Raw genomic sequence first — 9,658 nt, forward strand, 5'->3', positions numbered from 1 at the left:
ACCAGTCTGCGTCCTATGTGTTCCTGTCCTTTTGTCCTTGTCTTTTTGTGAACTTTTTTTCAAATTGGTCCATGATATTTTTTATCGTATATTCTAATCTGTGTTTTCATGTTTATACTTACTGCAGTCCTTACCGAGTAGAAGTTGGCATTCACTTTCGCCATTCTGATGCGAGTGTCCTGAGACGACACAGAATGAGAGCTTCCTCTGCTGAAGGCCAGGCTTCATGGAAGACTGCCAAGGCTGTTCATGGTAAGGTGCTCTATATATTGAGCAATATAATAGCAACTTATTGCTGATAGGATTATTTTTAACACAGACTATGTTTATGGACTGGCCTTTAGCAGTTCCGATGCCACTCGCGTGGAATGAAATTCTGTAAAGGAATTGCGCATCCCATTCGTAAGCGGAATGCTGAGTTTACAACAGAAGTGTGTCTCGACTTGCTGCCAGTATTGCTGTGTGTGTTGTGTTTGTATTTTTATTTGTTTATTTAGTGTTCCCAATAATGACTGAAGCCTTCCCATTGGAAGTGGTAACACACAAACACAAATGAACGGCAAGAGAGGTGAACAGCGCCACTCACACCGTTCGCCACCGCACCCATTGGTTTTCGGAGAGGTTTGCAGTATTGGTCTCTATGGTATTTGGTCATATATCGCACATGAACAAAACCAGGGCACTGTGCCTACAATTCAGCACGCGCAAGATTTGCGTGAATACACCCTGCAGCTGGTCGCACTTCAGAGTCATTTTAATGTTGCAGAAATGAATAATGACATTGGCATTTTTCTCGTGCCAAATCCTTCATGCCTGTTCCGAAGTCTGATCTCCACGAGATCACAGTAGAGTCGTTTCTGTTGTATAGTAAAACCTCGTTAATTCAACCCCCGCTAATTCGGATAATTTGAACTGCCGATCTGGTCCCGTCAAACATATGTATTAGTCAGGGGCAGCAAACGCTCATTAATTCGGAGGGAACGCGGCGCACTATGGTTAATTCGGATGAATTCGGCAGCTGGCGCTAGCTACCGTCTGTTCCAAAAGGCATGACCACTATCCATCCGAAGTGCACACATGGTTTTTCCGGTTTTCCCATGGTTCTTCGCTCTTCCGGTTCTCCGTGTTTCGCACCAGTTTGCTCTGGATCGCCGTGCTTCAGCGCGTTACTCTCCTGGCACGGAAGCGGCAGAAGCATTGCTGCAACGGAAAAAGGGTAGCACGAGTGACCGACGACCGGAATGGCAAAATCGCGACACGCAGGGCTATTGCTCCCGAGCGTGCCAATAGCGAGAGTGACATTCACGTTTTATGCCTCAACGCGGGGATCCTAAAGCCCGCCATTTTACCAACTATTTTATCCCTCAATTTTTCGCCGGCCACCCCCGCATTGGAAAATGCAACGTGACTGGCACTCTCGCTATCGGCGCTTGGGGAAAATAGCGCCAGGTGTCGCGATTTCGCCGCTCCGATTACTGGTCAGTTGTGCTACTCGCTTTCCGTTGCAGCTGTACGAGGCTAAGAATTTAGCGACGAAAGTGGGAATACTGAGGGCCTTGGAGGGCGGCGTCTCTCGACAAGTGATGGAAAGTTGCGACGTCAAGAAAAGCACTTTGGCCACGCATGTAAAAATTCTGGCCGATATCCTACGGGCTTTCGAGAGCGAGAAGTTCAATGCGAAAAGAAAGCGGCCTTGGAAGGTGGTGCACCCGAAACTAGAAGAGGCCTTGCTGTGCTACATTGTCAGTGCACGAGATGCGTAGCTCCGACAGTGCGAGTGAGGTGGAGCACTTGACCGCGCTAAGGAAAGTTGCCGTCTCCGCCCAGGTGTCGTCCAGAAAGCAGGCGGTAATAACAGATTTCTTCTCAAAATAAAGGTATGTCACAGGGAAACGTTTTCGCTCAGCTTTCTTTGTCCTTTCGATATTTCGACTTTCGGATAATTCGGAAATTTTTGCCGGTCCCACGAGATCCGAATTAACGAGGTTTTACTGTAGTGGCACGGCAGACTCTATACTTGTTTTGCTTCAATCTTTGTAAGGGGGACGCTGTAATCCAATCCTACTCATCTCTGGTGTACTAGATAGCACCATATTTGCAGAGATAGTCTTCAGATTTTGTAGTTCCATCGAAATATATTTCAGCTTATAAAATATTTGTTATTTGGCTTGTAGATTTTCAAGCAGATCTAGATTGAAGGCAGCAAATATCTTACCTGCAGTCATGGTATGTGTCCGAAGTATATTGCATTAACATAATTGACCCAACCTCTGATTTTTGTTTTCAGTGCCTCTAGCGAATTGTGGGTGCTGGATTGCTTTTGTTTGTTTCACATAATCTACAGCACTTTTTTCACCTTTATACTCAGTGCAGCCCTTGCCGAACGGAAGCTAGCATCGACTAGGCCAGTTCGTTCCTACATCACCAGCCGAGCTGAGGACCAGGTCCATGGCAGTCTGCAAAGGTTGTTGATGGTAAGCTGGCTTATATATACAGCTGTGTAATAGCAGCTTGTCCTGGGTGACGATTTGAAATGCGTGTTTATGTTTTAGAAAGTGAAATTTCCATGGACATACTTGCAACGTGAAACATTACCAAGCCTGTTTTGATCTTTCATCCTTTTGAGATTTCAGTACAGCCGTTTCTGCTGCACACATACTGCCTACTTCGGCCAGGTAGAGACTTGATCCATATGAAGGTAAGCAGGTGATTATCAACTGCTCAGTGCTGTCCGTTGTGACATTCTCTCCTTATCAGATGACTCACCATGCTTGGTTCGCAAGGCATTTTAAAAGGAGAGCAAGTCCGCTGGTGCATGATGCTCCCAGTACTGAGCAGTCGACGATCGCTTGTTCACACACGTAGAGATCACGACTGTACTTCAAGCTCGGCAAGTGTGACACTTATGTGATTCAGCCTAGCTGTGGTGTGCTGAGCGGTATAAGTAGAGCTAGTTGACTTGTGCAAACACAGTGGCTGTGCGGTATAAAACGCGCCCAATTGGCAACTTTAATGCAGTCTCGTGTAGTCCCATTGATGTTTTCTTTTGGCGTGCGTCATATGTGTTCACACTTTTTTTTCCTCGCTTACCGACAGTCCTAGCTGTCTGCAGAGAGTGAGCAGTATGCAGTGCAATTTTGATCTATTGTGCAAGCGAGGAAGAAGGCTGCTCGTTTGGCTGTTGAGGCTGCGACATAGACATTGGATAGTTTTATCTGAGCATTGTTACGGCCCGCTCCATTTAAAAGGAAAGCACCTGCATGCTCACAACGCTCAGTCAGCAACAACCAGTCGGAGCGGAGATGCCGATGGAGCAGACAATTCCTGCACCCCGATGACCACTGCCGACTGAGCATTACGTGCGTGCCTGGTTACTTTCCCACTCAGTGGCTGAGCAGAGCGGGCTGTAAAAAGCGCTCAGCTAAATCTTTTTCTAATAGGGGGTGGCTAACGCATAGATATTTCAGGCAGAAGGATGGCTGACATTGGCTCACATCAATTCTCAGTATGAGCAGCTCTCATTGCAATACGGAAATTATGATTCAAACTTCCTCTACCCCTTTCTGAAGGTTTTGAAGGTGCTCCTAGCAGTATTGTCGGGCTAGACATAATCATACCCAGATCCACTCCAATAAATTCTAAGAGGATGAAGTCAGTTGCCACATAGCTTGTGCAAAACTAAATCTGGAACTCACTCCTACTTCTTGTTTTTCACTGTATTGAGAACCTTGTCTCAGTATGTGATGGGTCTGTGAAGAAAATTGACCAGGTAAACAATATTATTTAGAAAATAGATGTCCCATACATATTAACCTGCACCTACCAGCCACTGTACACCGCCTCACTACTGATTTGTTATCTTTCTATTGATTTGCCTGAACCGTTCGCACCTGTAGACATTAATGATGATCACGAGGGAATGTTTCTTGTCATATGATGTCACATGCTTAAAGTAAGTGAGGCTTGCGGGCATTTTCAAGGGCTATGGGGCATGCCGATGGTAAACACTCAGTGTGAGTTTATGGTAGACGCTAATAATATATACTATACCCGTTTTCACCTCAAGAAAAAAGTAAGTTTTGCGCATTGTTCATACGCTGCGCGAAGTAGTTCTTACGAGATTTGGTTGTCGGAGGAAAAAAGAGGTGCTTTTGACGTTTGGAACGTGTGCGTCTTGATAAGATAACATATATCTAATCTAAAATTCACCTACATATATCTTAATTATTCGCATAAAGAGGTAAATTAGTAATGCTCCACGAGGAGCCGGGCTTGTTTTACTGCGGTTCTTGAGGTGAAAACGGGTATAGTTTCTGTGTAAGTCGCTATTTTTTATTTGGTGAAGTCTGCAGATGAGTTTTAGTCAGGTTGCCATTATGTGGGAACACAGGGGCCATACTCTGCAATTTATTATATGTTTACATGTGTCTACCCAATCTCATTAGTATGTGTACAACAATGAGCTGTATTCGCGACTCCAACGATCTGTAGGGGGCGCCACCACCAAACAAACATGGCGGCTGGGAACAGGTCACGTCGGCTCGGCCGGGCCGCCTGAACGGGCAGCGCATTCAATTTAACAGATTTTTTTTTGTTTAATGCCCTATTTTATAGGTATTTCAACTGCGACGGTTAAGTGTAGCCGGTGCACATAAACTTGCAGAGCATAGTTTCGTTTTCCCTGTGCTTTTTGTTCTTTTCATCTCAAACTTTTGTTTCGGAGGTTTCGTTCAATACCGAAACTATGGGCTCCGGAGAGACGGTAATAGACTCTAATCAGTTTTGATCAGGTAAAGAAAGCAGCGATGACTACAGAGTTGTTCCACCGACAGTAATTTTCAGCTAACTCGCATCCCTCGACCATACGACTTATCTGCCGGCGAAATCGAGCTTTTGTACGTATTAAGAAACAGCTCCAGTCGTCTGCTTGGTCAGCAACACAGGCTGCAGGAAAATTACGAAAATTGAGCAAGCGCTTGTTGAGCCAACCTCGAGCTTCTTGAGCCCCACTAAGCAGCTGATACTCGTATTTCAACTCGGGTTTTAGTGACAATCGAGAAGTCATTTTGACGAATGTGCGGGTTATGCATTATATTACATACCATGTCCCACTAAAGGGATATTAGTATATTATTTGGGCTGAAATATGAGCTTACTTGACTAGCTATTAGGTAAACTGCTGAATCAAAGTATATTTGACAGACAGAGAGATACTACCTAAACTCAGCCATATGGTTCTAGCCGGCAGCACGGAGATGATTGCGGACAAATTTGAAGAGAGTCTTTATCAGAGATTCACGCAGAACCCCTCTGCATTAAACTTGACTTCAAATCCTGAATGGAAAAATAGAGTATCTTTTGTGGCCGGAAAACCTGAACAATGTAGACGAATACTGCTGCTGGCTTCAACGAGGGTATATTATAAATATTGTAGGCGCAATAGATCATAATGTCATGACAGCTTCTAACTTTGCGAGGCGCGTCCCCCACCTTTTGAAAGCAGACAATATCCCTCATTAATCGTATGCAGCGAGCAGGTTTTCCAGAATCAAGTAGATGCGAAATCAGCCCAACTTTTTCGGTGTGGTCCAGAGGCTTTTTCGGCAAAAAGCAGCCAAGATGAATAGCCAATGCACCGACCAGTGTGGGTGGCTCAATCTTGACGCTAATTAAACACAACTAAATTCAAGAAAAGCAGCTATTGAACCTTCCCATTCACTTGACTGCAGCATTGGGGTTCCCTCCAGTGAAACACCTCGTCTGTCGTCCTCAGTCCACTGTTCTACATACCAGTTGTCAGTTACCGAGTAGTCGTCACTTTGAATGTCATTCGAGACAGGGAAGAAATCAAAATGTTTTTCCGTGATACCTCCCCATCCAAGAAATTGAACGCACGCGGCCATGTGTTGTGGAGTAAACAGGCTTTCAAACACGTGATAGAAGAAAACAATTTACTGAGGCTTCATCACACTGATGAACACTCAGGCAAACTTGAGAAATATTCGGACCTTTGTGAAATTACATTGTTCGCCACCGCGTCGACAACACGTGTCCGCGAAAGCCGCCCAAGACGTGGAGAGGCGCAGAGTGACCCGTTCTGGCTGGTTCCCGGTTTTGCCCCTTGGTGCTGTCCGTTTTGCTGGAGTCACGAATATGTCAAGGATATGATTTGTCATTGTCTCAATAAGACTAATGAATTATTCCTAATTAATTACTTATATTTACCTAAAAATGCTGGATCTCTCGCACCTATCGGGACAAACAGCAATGTTAAACTACATGCCAACTACTCCGCCGAGTTTGCCCGTTTCTCGACACGCCCTTTTGAATTAAAGTAGATGATTTCCACGAGCCTTTCTCTGAGGTGGGCCTTTTTCATGCAAATAGCTGACCTTGATTATGAGACAAGTGGGCCATTTTTGCCGCTTGGTCATCCAGTGTGTTGTAACAGGTGTCCCTTAGGGCAATCAAAGTATTTTTTTTTATATAGTTTCCAGATTGAAAATGAAATGAAGACAATTAGTGCATTAGTTGCAAAAAGTTTTTCTTTTACATGGGCTTCTTGTCTCATGCCCCTGATTTTCTGGCCACTTGATTAGCTTGGTTTGTCTTTTTAGAGGTGATACTTCGGTTTTGTGCTTTTGTTTTGGGTGTTTTTCAGGCTGATATTCTTCTTTTTGTTCTCAATAGTGTGTATATATTGCACCGTTGAGTTCAATAAAAATTTGGTTTTGAGTCAGTCAGCCGCTTCGAGTCAGCGCTTTGTCCGTGTCCTTTACCCTGTCCGTCGTCCTTTGCGCTGTTTTAACCTTTTAAGCCCTCGCCCCATTTTGGAATTTCTGGATTATCATGTGCAGCTGGTATTGATTTACCCTGTCATTTTACTGTGCTGTTGATTCTCTTTGCAGGTGCTCTAATGATGGACCCCTTGCTGGGTGCATGGTCGACTTGCATCACAAGCTGCACGACAAGTGTGCAGAACATTTCCTAGGCCCGTGACATGCAGCCTCTTTCATCCAGCGCACTCCTCTAGCGACAAGCCCATGATTACCAGCCAAGCTGTAGCTTCACTGGAGCTGACAATAAACAATTACGGTAACAATTTTGTATGTTTTATTTGCTACCATGTGTATGAGCGACAGATGGCTGTGGCAGCCGCTTTACCAAAAAGGTGTATACCTATGCCAGAAATTTACTTTCATGTACAGTGCGACATAATTGTTTACACTCATTTGTTGTTAAAATTACCCTTCTTATGAACTACATCATTTCTATTCAGGTGTAAATTGCACACAAAACCACATGTTAGGCTGTAAGATGAGACTGGGAACTGTACGATTTTAGCCCGCTAGCCTGGGGTCTTGCTGGTATCTTGCGGTACTGCTGGTAGTGCACCGGGGATTTGTGCTGGCAGCAGCCCGGGAACTCGCTCGGACAAAACAAGCCCGGGAACTGTATGGCTTGAGGCCGCTAGCCTGGGGTCTTGCTGGTATCTTCCCGCGTTACTGGTACTACGCTGGGGATCTGTGCTGGCAGCAGCCCGGGAACTCGCTGGGACAAAACAAGCCCGGGAACTGTATGGCTTGAGGCCGCTAGCCTGGGGTCTTGCTGGTATCTTACCGCGTTACTGGTGCTTTGCTGGGGATTTGTGCTGGCAGCATCCCGGGAACTCGCTGGGACGCCCAGTGCCGGGCGTCCCAGTCACTGGCCGGTGACTGGCAATCTCACTGGCCCGTTGTCGCCCCGCGGTGCATTTCCAGCGTCGCCCCAGTAGGATCTTACCGGCAGACCGGTACCGCCCCAGTCCTAAACCGGCGAGTTGTGCTACTTGGGATGTCCTTGAAAATTTATTTTTACCTAACTATGCAAAAATATGTTCCAGACCATCAGTGATAGATCTGACATGCAAACACCCGACGACAAACATCAGGGTCCCCGAAAATGGAGCATACTGACTTCTTGTTATCGTATATACGATTTCTGATTTTATTGTTTTGTTATTTACTGTGCCGCGTGATTGCAAAGAAGTATACCAAACCAAAATAATCAGTGACGTTTTCAAAGAACACGCGACAGCAAGTGCACTCGTTCTTTACAGGCTTTCGAGATTGACACCTGCGTTGTTAGGAACTTCTTCACCGAGGAGCTGAAAGCTGTCTTCTATTTCTACTCTATCAGCTGCCTTCTATCTCCCACAACATATGAGCTGCTCTTCTCTGATAAATGAGAAGTTTGGATTCGGCTAGTTGCTTCATTGTGATCTAGAGCCGCTCCGTGTTCTATGTGTCTCTTCTTCGTCCCAGTTTTTGCGCTTTTAAGTCCTCTAGATCACTTCTTTGATGGCTGTCAAGCGCAAGTCGCTCGAGCCTAAAAGCACCTGCTGATCTTTCTGAGAAATGCAGAACTCGCAGAACGTCTGTGACCGGTGATGTGCGGACTGGCAAAACAGAGTTTATCACCAAGTACCTATATTTTCAGAAATCCTGATTTATAAATGAATGTAAACTGCGTTCTCTCAACCTTCTATTGTTGTACCGTCTCCCGAAGCTAAGTAGTGACTTTTAGGAGGCCCACATCCCTTCGGAATAACCCTTCTCTTTTACATCAACACTTGATCCCAAGCGAACTTATTACAGGTTGTTCACTAATTGTAAAATAGTAGAGTGAAAAAAAAAAAATAAAAGCAACTTGTCCCATTTTTTTACGTGTCTGTCTGACATATACGCTCGTCACTTAGTGGCTGCCGTTTGCAGTTCAACTAACCCCTTACACCCCGGCCATGCATTCCGCTATATCCCGTCAAGTCGTCGGGTGGTTCACACAACATTTGCTTGGTTATCGCCTCTGTGCTAATGTTAGAAGTTCGCCTAGTGGCAGTAAGGATTTGGAGCTCTGTACGCATAGACCGCAACAAACGCGGCTCCACAAGTATCCATTTTTTTTCACGTGCCTGCACACAGATTGACACCCACAATCACAAGCGAACACTAACATTCCTGACACGCAAAAGGACGAAGCGTGGGAGTTGCCTGGAAAAGAAAGCGGTCAGCTAGAACGATAGGGGCAGCACACTGACAGGGAACACCAGAGACATACACACCGCTGCACGTCTCTGTTTCTCCCTGTCTGTGTGTGGTCCCTATCGTTCTAGCTGACCACTTTCTTTTGCATTATGTACCAACTAGCTCAACATGAGCCTGTTTTTCAGTTGCCTGGAAGTTAGACTGCATTGGAGGAAAGAGTTTCTGTCAATTTAGATACCTGAATAACACAAAGCCCGAAGGAACAAACGAAACAAATCCTTATTCAGGGAAGGTTTTAAAATGTACTTGCTTTGCAAATGCGAAAGTGAAAGTAGTGTTTGAAAGCTCACGTGAGTTTAATTCTATTCGAATGCACTCCCGTACTAAAGCGACCATTACCCATGCTAAAGTTCATTTGATGAGACAAGGGGAGTTGCGCGCGGCTCCAATCAGAAGCAAAAATCTCCATCGTCTGAACACATTAAAATAAACTTTATTTGCAATTTTGTTCCTTTGAAAACCGTATTTGCAAGAACAAAAGTGAGTGAGGGAAAAAATAAAATAAAATGAAACAATACATAGGTTTGAAAAAGAATTAGCATTATAAGACGCCCAGAACGCGTCCATAGAAGAGG

At 45.0% G+C, this 9,658-nt stretch overlaps 1 long non-coding RNA gene across 1 annotated transcript; it reads left to right on the forward strand.

Annotated features, from left to right (window-relative positions):
* The first annotated feature begins 212 nt into the window (after positions 1-212).
* LOC115309570 lies at positions 213-6,943 on the forward strand. Its single transcript, XR_003916713.3, has 3 exons — positions 213-252; positions 2,369-2,474; positions 6,909-6,943. It is a non-coding gene; the product is annotated as an uncharacterized LOC115309570 (long non-coding RNA).
* Positions 6,944-9,658: the final 2,715 nt, after the last annotated feature.

This window comes from Ixodes scapularis, unplaced genomic scaffold (assembly GCF_016920785.2).
Source record: "Ixodes scapularis isolate PalLabHiFi unplaced genomic scaffold, ASM1692078v2 PGA_scaffold3__209_contigs__length_174095766, whole genome shotgun sequence".
Taxonomy (NCBI): domain Eukaryota; kingdom Metazoa; phylum Arthropoda; class Arachnida; order Ixodida; family Ixodidae; genus Ixodes; species Ixodes scapularis.